The sequence below is a fragment of the Acomys russatus genome, chromosome 10, assembly GCF_903995435.1.
Source record: "Acomys russatus chromosome 10, mAcoRus1.1, whole genome shotgun sequence".
In the NCBI taxonomy this organism is placed as follows: domain Eukaryota; kingdom Metazoa; phylum Chordata; class Mammalia; order Rodentia; family Muridae; genus Acomys; species Acomys russatus.
Window position 1 is genome coordinate 37,475,175 of NC_067146.1, and position 15,928 is coordinate 37,491,102.

General features: G+C 40.4%; 1 protein-coding gene across 6 annotated transcripts in view; it reads right to left on the reverse strand.

Moving 5' to 3' along the window:
• Cdk14 (cyclin dependent kinase 14) overlaps window positions 1-15,928 on the reverse strand; it is a 539,697-nt gene that overhangs the window by 84,760 nt on the left and 439,009 nt on the right. The gene's annotated exons all lie outside the window — the stretch shown is intronic.

Sequence of the window (15,928 nt, forward strand, 5' to 3'; positions counted from 1 at the left end):
GATGAAAGTAAGCCCAGAACTAGAAAATTATAGATGACAGTTTATCAAATAGTTGCCAGCATTTATTCATAGAATCTTTGTATGGCATACACATATGGATACATTTATAGGAAATTAATACCAAATAACTAGGGGAATTAAAATAGAGCTGTTATTAAGTTCTCTAGTTACTAAAATTACTTTTCCCTCTAAGAATTTATATTTTCTTGCCTTATATTTCTTGCCTTCTATTTAGAAGATTACTGAAGCAAGTGTCCTGCCAAATGCCAGCCATTCTGATACCAGCATCCAGGTTCACGAACAGATACACTTAAATGATATGGGGCTGAATCAATTCAAGATGACCTTTAAAACAACAGTAGATAGAGGACATGTGTCTCAAGATTATTGGTGAAAAGGATAGAAGCAAAGCCTTTGATGTGGCATAAGCTCTCCAACAAGTGACGGCCACACTCAGTTGTTCCCAGCTTTGCTTTTCATGGAAACTATTCTGCCATTTGGTCAGAGCAATCAGACATGGGTAATTAACATAACACTGATGAGACTCCCTTTAGAGGGCCTAGAACAGATGTCAGGCACTTTCCCAAGCACTTTCCCCCATTCTCGTATTTAGTACAGTTCAACAAGGAAACTACCCCCATCTGGCAGTGTGGAGAGGAGGTGGAGATGGTGGTTGGTGGAATGCTTGATGAGCAATTCATGTCCTCCAAAGGCTTCGCCACGGATCCCTGCGACTCTCAGAGACAGCAGGCAGGGCTCAGGGCCAAGCTGCTCCAGGAATATTTTTAAGAACCTTGAGGGTTCTGAGCATGCCCTTAGCCTCCGCCACCAGCACCACACTCAAGCATCTCTGTAGGGGGAAGGTGAGGGTGCTAGGAGAGGTCTGAGGGAGGGGAAAGGAGGTGCTGCACTCAGGTGGAGAGACAAAAGAAGGTGGAAGACTGGCCTGAGAGACTTCTTTACATCCTCCTGTCAGAAGGCTTTATGAATGGGTCCACTGCTGCAATGGCCAGTGGGTTTATCTGCTTGGTTCTTTGATTTTCAGAGAGGCCCATGGACTGGTTTCAAGTGTCCTTGGCTGAGAGACATTTGTTCACAGGGAAGAGTCATTCTCAAAGCCCTCTTCTCTCCCTTGCGGAGGATCTAGGTCACTAATGCTGTATCTTCCTGACTCAAGACCTCTCATGCTTACACACCTGCAATTAGTATTTCTAAAAATCAACTTTGAAATAGAAAGACTTTGCAGTAAAGGCACAATTACATTGAAAGTACTGATAATGTGTTACTACAGCGAACATGCCATTCCTGTCAATTTTATATCACTTTGATAAAATAGAGCAATCAAGCCAGACTGGAATCAGATCTAAGTTGGGGACCTGACACAATTTTGTACAAATTAAATAAATATCATTTACTAAAAGAAGAAAGAATGCTGCCAATCACCTCAAACCCTATGTTACTATTTTGTGTACACAAAGAAACTAATGATTACAATAGTTGGTATGCTGGTACCCAACACCAAATTCATGACTGTAAACATGGAAACATGTCAAGTACAGAATAATGCATAGAGTTCTTTCTCTCCTTCGCTTTCTGAGATAGGATCTCATTTTGCTGTCAAGGCTGGTTTGGCATTCACTATGTAGTTGAGGCAGGTCTTGAACTCATGACCATTCTCCTTCCTCAGCTTCCTAAAGTGCCCGGATTAATACATGAGACATAACTGTCTCATTTTATAAGACTTGTATGGCTTGACATATTACTTCTGATCTTTTTGTTTTATTTATTTATGTATGTATGTATTTATTTATTTATTTATCTTTGAGACGGGGTTCTCTTGTAGTCCTGGCTGCCTTGGACTCGCTTTGTAGACCACACTGGCCTTGAACTCACAGAGATCCGCCTTCTCTGCCTCCCAAGTGCTGGGACTAAAGGCTTATGCCACCATGCCTGGTTTTATTTTCTCATCTAAGAAATAAAATGGATCAACGACATATGTCTGCAGTCCGTCTACTACAAGAGCTATGTGTAGTACTTGAAACATGGCTTACTGCTTACACACTTGCAATTAGTATTCCTAAAAATCAACTTCGAACTTACCTAAATGTAATAATCTACATTCAGGTATAATGAATTATTCCTAAACCAAAGAAATTCACCAATATAAGACAATCTCATTCTTCCCACCCAAGTTAACTAAACTTTTTAATAATGTCTATGAAATAAATTTTTAGTTGTGGTATCAAGGTTATACACAAAGTTAAAATCATAAATAAAGTTCTTGTTTGGACATTTTACTATTTTCTCTTGTATTTCAAGAAAAGAACGAGCTTTGTCCTATTTCCCACCATGCATTTTTAGAACCAATGCTTTGGTCATGCTAGAACCTCTCCTCTAGGTCCATCACACACACACACACACACACACACACACACACACACACACACACACACGTAATCACACCTTGAGGAATATGTTTTATCTGAAGCCATCAGTTTACCCTATCAGAGGGCTATAATGGCTGTAGATATCAATTTCCTATTAGGATGGTATATTTTTCATATCTTCCATATTTATCCATTAATGTTTTATGCTGCACAAGGCTAGTAAATAGATGCATAACATTCTAGATATGTTATACTTTCCACGTAAATTAGGACTTTCATCCTCATATGATCTTTTCTACATTTAACAAAACATTCTAAGCTAAAGTTCACATTTTTTTCATTAATTTAATGGGTGCATGTGCCTTTGGTATAATAGTTCTCTGACACCTTTTGTGACCTGCCCTGTTTCACATATATTACATAGCTGGGCTTAATTTTTATGCATTCAAGCAATCCCTGTGATTTAATAAAGAAGTTTAGTCCATTCACATTTTAAAAAATTTTTAATTTATTATAATTTATTCAGATTAATCCCGATTGTTGTCCTCTCACTTGTATCTTCCCTTTCCCACCCTCCATCCCTCTTCCACCTAGACCTCTGACAGAAGGGGACCTCTTCCCCCATCATATGACCACAGCCTATCAGGTCTCATCCAGAGAGCCTGCTTCCCCTTCCTCTCTGTGCCACCAGGCCTTCCTACCAAGGGGAAATAATCTAATCGGGGATGCCAGAATTCATGTCAGAGGCAGTCCCCACCCTTCCCACAGCTGTGGAGAATGAGCTGTCCATTGGCTAGATCTGAACAGGAGGTCTAGGTTTACTGCATGCATTGTCCCTGGCAACAGTGTATGCAGGCTCCCCTAGGTCCAGATCTACCAGCTTTGATGATCTCCTTGTGGGGCTCCTGAACCCTCTGAGTCCTTCCATCTCCCACTCTTCCACACCACTCTCACCTACAGTCCATCAGCAAGTGCTTAAAGTCTTGAGAGATCAGGGACACAAGGCACATACCTAAACACAGTAAAGGCAATCTACAGCAAGTTGATAGCCAACATCAAACTAAATGGAGGGAAACTCAAAGAAATTGCACTAAAATCAGGAACTAGACAAGGCTGCCCACTCTCTCCATATCTCTTCAATATAGAAGTTAAGTTCTATCTAGAGCAATAAGACAGCAAAAAGAGATCAATGGCATCCATGTCAGAAAGGAAGAAGTCAAATTATCCCTATTTGCAGATGATATGATAGTGTACATAAGTGACCCCCAAAACTCCACCAGAGAATTCCTACAGCTGATAAACACCTTCAACAAAGTGGCTGGATACAAGATTAATTAAAAAAAATCAGTAGCCCTGCTGTATACAAATGACAAAGGGGCTGAGAAAGCAATTCGGGAAACTACCATTTACGTTTTTTTAAAGTATCATATGTCTGGAATTGCTGCTATCCAGGTAATTTTGCATTGCAATCTTAAAATTCAATATCTTCTGTCTTCCCTTTTAGTCAGATGCTTAATTGCTCATCTGTATACTGGTGGCTACTCTTAACTCTCCTTTTCCCTCTTTAAAAGGGGTTGTCATTTCCTCAGATGTGTAAGATCTTGCCATAAATTTTCAAGAGATGATAAAAAAAACCCATGATTTCTTCCTTAGGACTATAATCAAACATCTATGCTGGAAGTAACATCAATATACATTACAATTTTACTGATTATACAAATTTAAAAATATGCAGATATTAAGTTATGCAGATCAGCTGGCATATAAAGTATTGAATGTGTGCTTAATTCATTAGCACAAGGTTGTGAAGAGAAGGACACTTACACCAAAAATACTTGGCAAACAACTTTCAATAGAAATAAAAATATTTAATAGACCTTACAATTTTTTATGATTAAAAATTATTGCTGGTTGTGGTGTCCATGCCCACAGGGGTAGGCTATATCAAAGAGGCAGAGGCAGGCCTATAAGGCTAACCTGAGATACATTTTAAAAAACAAGCTTTAATCCCAGTACTAGGGAGGTAGAAATAGGTAGAACTCTGAATTGGAGGTAAGCCTGGTCTATATATGAGTTATAGGCAAGCCTGGGAATCCTGCTTTAAAACAAAACAAAACAAAACAAAACAAAACAAAAAAACAAAAACCATTTTTAAACATACAACCCCTCAGCACTCCTACCTTAAAAAAATTTTTAAACTCAAATTCCTGGAAAATCGAATATATTTTGCTAAAAAACATGTAATAGCTCACACCAAGTTTGTCATCAGCCTTTCTTGTTCAAGACATCCCCCAAAGTGCAAAACATTACATGAATTTACAATTTTCTTGTTTGAATTATTTAAAAATGTGTGCTTCTATACAATGTGGACTTACCACAGACCTTTGAACTGGAGATTTGTCATTTTTCAAAGTAGAGGTTTTTACAACAGCACAAAATAAAATCTACGAAAGACATCACAAAACCATTAAGACTTAACTTAAACCTGAGCCAACAAAATCAATGGCTACACAATTCTGGTGTGCGCTGTTTCAAACATGGGTGACATGAACAAAGAACTAAAGGCAGATTGCCAACAGAGACCCGCCTGCCAGCTGGCTCTGATGACTGTCTGATGCCCGCCAGTAATGATGACTGTGGAGTAAACTGCGGGTCTGGACCACTGTTGGTATCCCAAGATTCCAGTTCTGAGTGATGAGGAAAGCTTAACGATTCTGCTCAACATTGGTTCGCCTCGTCTCTGTGAATGGCTCATACAGTGAAAAGATTCTGGCATGGGAACAGTTTAAAGATGTGACCAACACTGCCTGATTTCAGGAGAGGGCAGCTGATATAAATGGCAAGCACATCTTAGATGTGCTTGCTGAGTTGGGATTCCAACACTGCCTATATCCACAAGCCCAAAGAAGCCCCATTGTGCTTACGAAGTTGATCCTGTCTCCTTTTACCTCACAGGCAGTAGAAGGCAGTTTTGTTGGCATCCATACTCTGCCCCCCGCCCCGCCCTCTATCTAAGTGTTCAGCTGCACTGTAGGGCTGCGTGCCTTCAAATGTAAATGTTAATTTCCCCTCCACCTTAATATCCGGAACTTCACTACATCTTCAGGTAACTCTAGAGCAGCAAACAGTGGAACCCTTGCAAGGCCTGCAACTTCTGACAGCGAGACAAGACAGCCTGCCACCAACAGCGTCATCCATGGCCAGACCTGAACGGAGCCGGGGGGGGGGGGGGGGGGGGGGGGGAGGAGAGGTTGGGGGTGCCCTCCCTTTCAGGAAAGCAGCATTAGCACTGTGTCACATGCCCTCACACCATGGTAGCACCAAGACTTTTCGTATGACAGGACCCTCATGGGGGAGGGACACTCGGGAATGGAGTGTGGACTGAGTATGCAGAAGCAATGGAAAGACACCTTAATGTAACAAATCCTCAGCGCCTGTGAAGCTGGAGGGAAGAGAATGAATGTCCCCACGTCAGCAGAGGCTTTTTTTTTTCTATCATGTATTTCATCCCAATAGCAGCCCCCTCCCTCCCCCGCCGTCACGCCCCTCCCCCACTTCCCCTCTTCCCCAGATCCACTCCTCCTCTGTTTCCCTTCCGAAAAGGGCAGTCCTCCCAGGGATATCAACCAAATATGGCATATCAAGTTGCAGTAAGACTACGCACCTCCTCTGGAGGTGACCCGCTAGAAGGAAAGGGTTCCAGAAGCCGGCAAAAGAGCAAACGACACAACCATAACATGCATGCAGAGGTCCTGGGTCAGACCCATGCAGGCTCCCTGCTTGTTGGGTCAGTCTCTGTGAGCAGCCATGAGCCCTGCTTAGTTGATTCTGTGAGCTTTCTCTTGGCGTCTTTGATTCATTAATCCAGTAATGAGGCAAGAGAGCCAGCTCCTCCAGGTTTTCCCACATAGGTCAGAACTCTTGTAAATATTGCTCCTGGTTTTAATTCTGTCTCAGGTGTCCTAGTTAGCGCGCCTCATGGGCTTCTTGGTGGGATAGTCACGGGTTTCTATAGGACACATGTCTGCATAGATTATATGCCTGGCAATGATGTCCACTGCCCTTCAGATAATTCCCAAACCTGTGACCAAAAGCCACAGAACTACCCAAACTACAGATGGCAAGTGGGAAAGCCACCGGAAGAAACATCACCATTCTTCCTTTGACTATAAATCAAGCTTTAGGGTAATCTTTACTTGCCTGCCCAATAATTCAAAACACACTAGAGTATGCTAATTCAAGTGATGTTTTTCTCATCTTTTATGTAATTGTCTAACATTGGCTTTTATTTTCTACTTTCTTCAAAAGACGCACATTAGACTCTATGATTGCTGCTGTGGCATTACTTTGTCTCTTTATCCGTGCTTGCTAATTTATTAAATTATCTTCTGTCTCCTGTTCAGACATTCCTTGCTACCTTAAAAACAAATTTATGGTTGCTTTATTTATTTAAATGTGTTTACTTATTATTACATGAGCTTTATGTATGTGCTTAGCATTCGTTGTTCCCTAAATTTCATGTCCATCAATTGCAGAAAACCTGCCCTAGTTTTGACCCTTTCAGAAGTCTCTTTTCTCACCTGTAACTCCTGTGCAAATTCTTCACATCAGTAACGACTTGTCCATGTTCTTCCTCTGTTGCTCCCTGTCTTCTCTGACAGGAAATCACCTCAGAGCCAGTTATTTGCATTTAATATGTATAATATATAATTTATTAATACTCATATATATTCATATATGAGAAACATTACCTGACAATTCTTAATAACTGAAGTTGTGATTTAGGAGGGAGTTTAACCCAGCTTCTCTTGCTGCTGAGTCTCAGTCCCAGTGGTTTCTTAGATTGCTTTGTAACTCCGGCTGGTGAGCGCTCACGCTTGCTTGCACGCCGGTGATGCTGAGGAGCAGACCGAGAATGTGCTTCTTCTCCATGGGGATTTGCTTTTACTTTTTCCAAGAGCCCCAGGGCTCTCCCAGGACCCAGAGACTTCATAGAGTCTTGCTGCTGGCTTTTGAAATCCCATAAGTTGTGTAGATTTAGGCCAAACCTGAAGGAATTCTCACGGGAGACATTTTCATCTCTATCTAGAGGGAAATTGGTGTGAAATTTTTTTCTTGCAGTTTCTCTTTTTTAGAAGCAGTTCTTGTAAAAAACAAAAACAAAAACTGAAGGCCGTTCCCATGCTTTGAGTACTATTGCTCTAGGTGGGGACTTCTCCATCCTATGTCCTGTTGATCTCAGGCCTACAGCAATGTTTCCTACTTTAGACAGTGCCTCCAGGGAAACTGCAACCTTATTACTCTGGTTTCCTTTCTTCCTTCATTCTTTGTTACTAGAGCTTTCCCTCTTTGATACACCTGTGAATTTGAAAGGATGTACCTTAGATAGCATTGCAGGTAATTTCCAGTGTTAGTGAAGAAAACGCCCAGTCACACACACACACACACACACACATTTATATACATGTATATGTACATACATGTCCGCCACAATTTAATTACACACTATAAAATCATCATCTATAGTTGCAATTTTTACATCATTTTCCCTGGAATAATGACTAAATTGATGTTTCCTTGTGCCCCGACTTCCTCTTTACAAATCAGTTCTTTCAAGTCTTCTCTATTTAGGATCAATAGTTTGCCATGTGAAGATGATTTAGTCTGGTCTTCTTTTACCACATAATATTTTATTTCCTTAGTGTACTCAGCGAGCCTCTATGCTTATGAAGGGTCAGAGAAACCCTAGCAGGCATGAGAAAATGTTCATTTCACATTCATTTTTAATGCTCATGGGTTGGTTGATTGACTCACTGAGCCACCTCGCTGACGAAATATTTTCATATTAAAAAAAAAAAAAAAGAACTGCTGTTTGTAGAAATTCTTTGAGGGAAGATCTCAGGAATTTGAAAATCACCAGTTAAAATAAGAAATAAGTAGGTCTTATCAGCTCTAGAGTGAGGGTGAACAGAATCTTATATGAGTGACTTTCAAGCAAATACTTCTAAGCTCGTTGAAAATGATGCTATACTTTTATTTAAATCACAGTGGATGTTCTGCATCCCTCTTAACCCACCTGCCACTCTCATTCTCTCTCTCTTTACTTGAAGTGTTTTAAGCATAAAAGGTGATACCTGGGACGTGAAATACAGCCATATACTTGGACCATCACTAGCAGGCAGCATGGTCTTTGTTTTTCGCATAGGAATGGTTTGTGCCTCAGAAACAAGGCTGAGAAGGTAAAACAGACCCAGCACGCTCTAGCTATAACACCACATAACCTTGGATCTGGGGAAAGCGTGACGAGAAGTAGGGGCCATGGGGTTAGCACTGGCCTGCTGGGAGCGACCTGCACAACTCCGCTGCCTCCAAGGAACAGATCAAACAGAGCCTTCTGTTTCATTCCATCCACCCTTGCACCCATCTGCTGCAAAGCGAGTGGAAACTGCACCTTCTTGACAACAGAGGGCAAGACAAAGCCAGAATCCTTGATTAGACTAAAGAAGATTGCTCAAGTTGAGGAGAATGGACGCAAAAAGGTACAGAAAAGAGAACACAGCTGTCTGTGGCCAGGTGAAAGGGGCCATGATATAGGGAAAGGGAGGACAGGGCACTAGCTGAATGCCCTGAGTCAGCAGATCAGGGCTGAATATAGCAGTGATATCTTAATCTGAGAAAGAAGAACTTTCAAAACTAAACACTCATTTTCATTTATTTTTTTTAAAGATTTACTTATTTATTATTATGTATACAGTGCTCTGCCTGCGTGTATACCTTGCAGGCCAAGAGAGGGCATCTGATCACATTATAGATGGTTGTGAGTCACCATGTGGTTGCTAGGAATTGAACTGAGGATCTCCAGAAGAGCAGTTTGTGCTCTTAACCTCTGAGCCATCTCTCCAGCACTAAACATTCATTTTTAAACCACACCAACCACCACCACCACCACCACACACCACCACCACCACCACCACCACCACACTCACCACCACTTACCACCACCACCACCACCACCACACACCACCACCACCATCACACACACCACACCACCACCACCACCATCATCACCACCACCACACCACCACCACCACCATCACCACCACACCACCACCACCACCACACACCACACCACCACCATCACCACCACACCACCACCACCACCACCACCATCACACCACCACACCACCACCATCACACCACCACCACCACACACCACAACACAACAACAACAACACAACCACCCTCTGTGTTCAAGTCCTGGTTCTTTAAATACTTCTTCAAAATATATATCCCTGGAAGAATGTTATTTTACTTCTTATGCTTTTGTTCTTTTCCAATTGGGATTGAGACCAGCTCTTGTTTTGATTTTTTGTTTTTATGTCACCTTAAAAGGCAGACATGGGTGTTTTTGCTTTTGCCTCACACTGTGGTTCCAAAGGGTCTTCCCTCCAAAAACTGATGATAGGTCTGCTATTAGAACGAGTAAGGAAAGTTCCACTTTGTACTCTAGAGTTTAATTCTAAATATAATATTGATTTTTAACTATTAATATAATGAATACATGTAATATGTAAGTCCTCATTGGAATCTCTGAGTGGTTCTGCTCATGAAAGCAGGATATAATTAGTAGTTGCACTAGGCATAATATACTAACTACAGCATTCAACGCAGAACTAATTTCCATACAAAAGCTTGAGAAAATATAGAACGGAACAGAAAGTTCCAGACTATTCCCCACTTCCATCTTACACAGGTTTTGAGTAGAAGTCTATAAACTATGTGCCTATGTCTGAAGCACAATTACACTTACCATGTTTGTTTTATACATTGCTTAACTACTTGGAGTAATGTGACAAGGAGCTATGCCCATGAGGCACATATTGCATAGTCTCGGCAGAACAATGCCATAGGCCATGGGTCCTTTCATTTGATAGCACGCATGTAATTCTAGAAGGCACCACCATGGATAGTGGCCACTGGGTTAAATACCTGACCTCTTAGAACAGCTTCCATGACTTGTGAAGTAGCCATACACCAGCCATAAAGACGATCTCTCTGTTCTTGACAGCACCAAACAGAACTATGGATGCAGCTCTCCATCTTGCCTGCAAACCAGAGGCACTTGCATATCTACTTTTCAGAGCGTCTGTCAGAGGAGATCATCCTCAGAAGTCTCCTTTGGGTTCTCAGAAAGGCTCTTAGTTTTAGGCAATTAAGCTTATTTTCTAAAGAAGGTTCAGTGATTGATCACCCATGACTTAATGGATGCTGTGACACTGGGACAAACTCTTGGGGAAAATAGACTAATGTGAGGGGAATCTAGAGGCGTGTGCAGGGAACTCCTCAACCTGAGAGGTGAGGCAGTGCAATAAAAAGGGAGGCAGTCCTAGCCAAACCGACAGCAAAGACAGGCGGAACCACACAGAGAGCACAGTCCTTTGCTGGTGTCCTCCCTCCAGAGCAAACAGGCAACCTTGCATAGTAGTTTCCATAAGTGCTTAGAAGACTTTGAATCTCACTCATTTACCGTAATTATAATCTCTCTGCAAACACCTGTCCCTATAAAACTAATTTTCTTTACTATCAGTGTCTATAATGATAATGCTATTTGCAGAAAACTCTGTAATCTATGAACTGTTTTTTTTCCCAAATACTATTTTATTGATTTAGTTGATCAGAGGGTTATTAGATCAGACTCCCTCGTGGAGGAAGCTGTGAGGCACCGCTTTCTGGACATGAAATGACCATTATAGTCAGGAACTCACCATAGCTGTCACCTGCAGGAGACCTACCCAAGCTGGGGCCAGCCAACACTCTTTCATGGACAAGGCCTTACATAGGCCAGAGTAGCTATTGGGAGTTAATGGTTGCTGGGAGGAAGGAACAATCGGTTTCAGCAGTGCGGCACTGGTTAGTTGCCTGTGCTCTGTAGATACACCGCAACCCCAACTCATGGGAACGATCTTACTTAAACTCAGTGTGTTACAAATGCCTGTGTGCACACATGTGCACACACACACACACACACACAGAGACACACATACACACACACACAGAAAGAAAGAAAAGAAAAAAATCAAAACAAAAAGGGATTCAATGAGAATTAGAAGTGGATGAAGGAGGGTAATGGAGGAGTAAAAAGTGGCCAGAATGTATTACACACATCTTATAAGTAGTTTAGTCATATAAAATAGAGTTGCCATCAGACTTTCGATTCTTAAATCATGATGTCTACTGAATGCCTTGTAAAATATTGACTGCTAAAATACGAATTTAACAAGTTGTATATCACTCAGATGGTAAAGATATTATTGAGTTAATATTAAGTTCTTAAAGTCTCATTTCCCTATATTTCTCTTTCCTTTAGTTTTGACTTCCATTTGGTATAGAGATATTCTTTCTCTAATGTTGAGACCTTTATTCTCATAATTTAATAGCAGGGAAAGTCCAGGCATAAAACAGGAAGAATAGTCTTAACATGGACATGGCAATCTGCAGAGCTAGGCACCAGCTACAATGCAGGGCATACATGTGCTCAGCACACAGTGGCACTCGCCCTCTATCTACCTGGAGAAAAAGCAGATAAAGCGCTAAGACCCCCCTCAGTGGGGTCTGCAAGAATCAAAACTTTAAAAACACTCAGGCCAGCATTTCCAAAACTATGCTAAATTGTTGAACAGTGGGATGGACAAAGCAAAATATTAAACTTTATCCAAACTTAGCAGTCTTGATTTTTAAATGACCATTTTCCCTGGAAAACAAAGGTCTTAAAAAGCTTAGGTTCACTCAAAAATCCAAATTGGTGATTCTATGCTATAACTATACTAGTCTTTCCCAAGAACACATATGGAACTATCTCAGTTGCACATCACAAATCCACTGACGTAGCCATCTTAAACATTCATAGTGCAAATGGTGAGCTTTCTGGTGCACCGTTTTCAGCAAGAGCCCTTACATTTGCTTTTACTTAACCATCGCAAAAGTCGATCACACATCAGTCTACACCCGTATGATAGTTATCTATTAACTACTTTCTTACATTGATTTTACAGGGAACCCCACTTTTTAAAATATGTATTTACTTATTTATTTATTATTATGTATTATCTTCTGCCTTTATGCACACCTGTATGCCAGAAGAAGGCACCAGATCTCATTATAGATGGTTGTGAGCCACCATGTAGTTGCTGGGAATTGAACTCAAGACTTGTGGAAGAGCAGCCAGTGCTTCTGAGCCATCTCTCTAGCTCCAGGGAATCTGTTTTAATTTCTCTTCCAGTTCTCCAGTACTTCTTTGAGTTGTGAAGTTTTACTTAACACTATCTATATAGTGTGCGTTTCATATATAATACATACATATGATACTTATTACATAAATAGGATAATAATAAATTCTTAAATATACTTAAGGTACAGTTTTATATCTCTAATGTCAAAATAATATATTTTAAGTTACACTTTTATTTGTCAGTGCTTATCAAGCATTTTTTTTTTCTTAAGACAACACAAACCTCTCAGATAGTATACTTCCGTCTTGCTATGTTTTAGAGGAGGTCCAAGATTAAAGCCAATAGCTATGTGGTCCTGTAATTTTAAGTATCTTAACAGTATAATTAACAGCAGAAGTACTGAAATCTTTTTTATGAATGATGTGACTGGAGGGCATAAAAGAAAAAAATTAAAATATATTTTATGATAATAACCCATAATTCAGAAAGATAAAACTTGTAGAATACTTAAATAAAGCTTCTAAACTTAGAAGTTGCCATAGAAAATGCTAAAAACCAAACGCCTATATGCAACAAAACCGGCTTGCAAATGTACAGTACTTTTTTTAAATTGAATTTTTTCAATGCGGTATATTTTAATGATGTTCACTACCCTCCACCAACATCTCTTAGGTCCTACCTACCTGGTGACACTCTGTAGGCGAAAGCTGGTTGTTTTTCAGCAGGTATCAACTGCCATAGGGGTTGGAGTCCACATCCCCTTCTCCCTCTGGGATTTTTCCAGTTTGACCCTGTGTGGGACTCCTGAAGGCAAGCCAGTCACAGTCTCTGTGAGTCATAGGCGCAATCGGACTACTTTTGGCTTTGGACAATACTGCCTCCTTACAGTCATCCACCCTGTCTACACTGAGAAATAAACACTAGGCCTTCTTAACTCCACGACCCTACTCCGTGTGGAATTCTGCTGCTACCTCAAGGACGCCAAGGGACTCACAACCCTCCCTTCCTCGGGATACAGGTCAGTGTGGGACTAATAAGCTTATCCTCGTTGACAGTTTCTGAGACGGCTGACATTTCCTTACCTTTAACTTGCTTACATCGATGTAGATGTCTTATCATTTCACCTAGATCGGCGATTCTTAAAGGAAATCAAGAGTAAAGCAAGATAAAGTGCTAGTGAACGTTAAACAGTATGATGCTCTGGATATTTATACCAGATTAGCTACTTTTTTTTTTTGTAAATTCAAGTGGTTGATTAAAACACTATTTCATCTGAAGTGGATAATTCTCATTATTTTTTGTGATGCAAGATGGAACTGAGAATTCAAATCTAAATCTTCATTTATGAAAAAAAAATCAATCCACATTGAACTTTAGAGATGGCTTCTGTTTCAGATAGATCGGCTATAAATATTTAGCTCAAATTACACGGTCGGCATGAACATTTTCACCCTAAGAGGTCTGCATAAACAGTATGACTTAGTGGCACATCTGCTTGAGGTAAAGAGTACACATTACTGGTAGCTACCTCTGAAGCCTTGGAAATCACAAATCTCCCCCACAGTGGACTGTTTCTGAAGGCAGAGACCTGCCTCGCCCTGTAAACATGGCTCAAAATAGCTCGAAAGGCATCATTTGTGGGATATTATTTCACAAAAAAAAAAAAAAAAAAAAAAAAAAAAGCAGCAGCAGGAAAAAAAAAAAAAAACCTTTTAATCCTGAGGAAAACCTCTTCAAGGTTTATGTTCTCAATAAACATTTCACTGAGAACCGAAATATAACTCAGTAATACAATAAATGCCCTAACAAATATATCAGATTTTTCACTTAATGCCTTTTACAGGCTTAAACCAAATGGAGTGAAAGGAAATGGCCGTCCCCAGGCTGACTGCTGCAGGAGACACACTCTGCTGCAGCCCTTTAAAGTGGGCATGGTGAATTTATAATCAACTCTGGTCCATCTTGGAGAATGATAAAAGGAGAACTAGAGAGCAGTTAACATCTCCGCAGAACTCTCTCTCTCTCTCCATGTTTTTATTCCCTTACAGACCAGATGTGGCCCAAGACAGTACAACACCCACAGATTTAAGAACACTCAAGGCAAAAGACACTCTAGTATTTTATGCTGACATAGAAGACAAGTGTCTCCACCCTTTCAACAATGCCACCTTGTTTGTTCGAAGCATTAAATGGGTAGGAATGGAGAGTGTCACCAAGTAACAGTCCTGCTTAAAGAAAAATGAAAAACAAATCAGGGTAGAGGTCAAGGACGTACTGAAAAAGCTCAAATAAGGGACAATGTCTTGGCTAGGGACTCAGATTTCAGCTTTGTCATCTTATGACACTGTCAGTGGAATCTGAAAGTAGGCGATACTCTTGAGATAGGAGGAATTGCATTTATGTCTAAAAAACAAAGGTGTAGACTGTTTTCTATAAGAACCTTATGCCTTAAGAGAGAAAAAAAAATTAAATCTCTTTTGAAACTTCTTGCTTCCTGGAAGGCTGGAGAGATGCCTCAGAGGTGACGGCTCAGTGATCCCTGCTTCTCTAGAGGCCGCAAGTCCCTGGTCCCAGCACTCACAACCCATGACTTACAACCCCCTGCACCTCCAGCTCCAGGGAATCTGATGCCCACTTTTGGCCTCTGAGTGCACACACACATATACACACAATATATAATATATATATATATATATATAAAACTTTTAAAATATAAAAATATAATCTTTGCTAAAAGTAACTCATCGTTTCCACAAGGACTCTACCATCAACCTTTCTGAGAAGAGTATCTCCCAACTGTAAAGTGAACTTCCTACCGGTTTTACTGGTGATTCTCACCACGGTATCACCAAAGACACATTTTAGTTTATCAGTTCTTTATATATTTATAAAAGGTATTACCATTCAAACATTTAGAAAATATACAGAAAATGAAAATCCCCTGTAAATCTTAACCAAGGGGTAACATTTTTTATTGATTAGACATATGTCCTTTTGTGAGGTCAGAGCACATAGATAACTTTAGTTCTTCGTGTATATAGTTTTTATGTTGAGATTTCTCAATTTCAACAGCTTTTCTTATACAACTGGACGTTAGGCTCAAGACCACAGTTAGGCCTTATTAGCCATTTAATTCCTATCTAGTGAAGAGAAAAAAAAAAAAACCTCAATCAACAAATTTAGATACAACAAGTATCCCTTTTTAAAGATGTGTTCTTTTCTGGCCCTAGGGCTGTTACCTTTTTCACATTGCCACTCAATATTCTTTTACCAATGTCACCAGTGTTACCTAATCTCCAAATGCTGAACCAT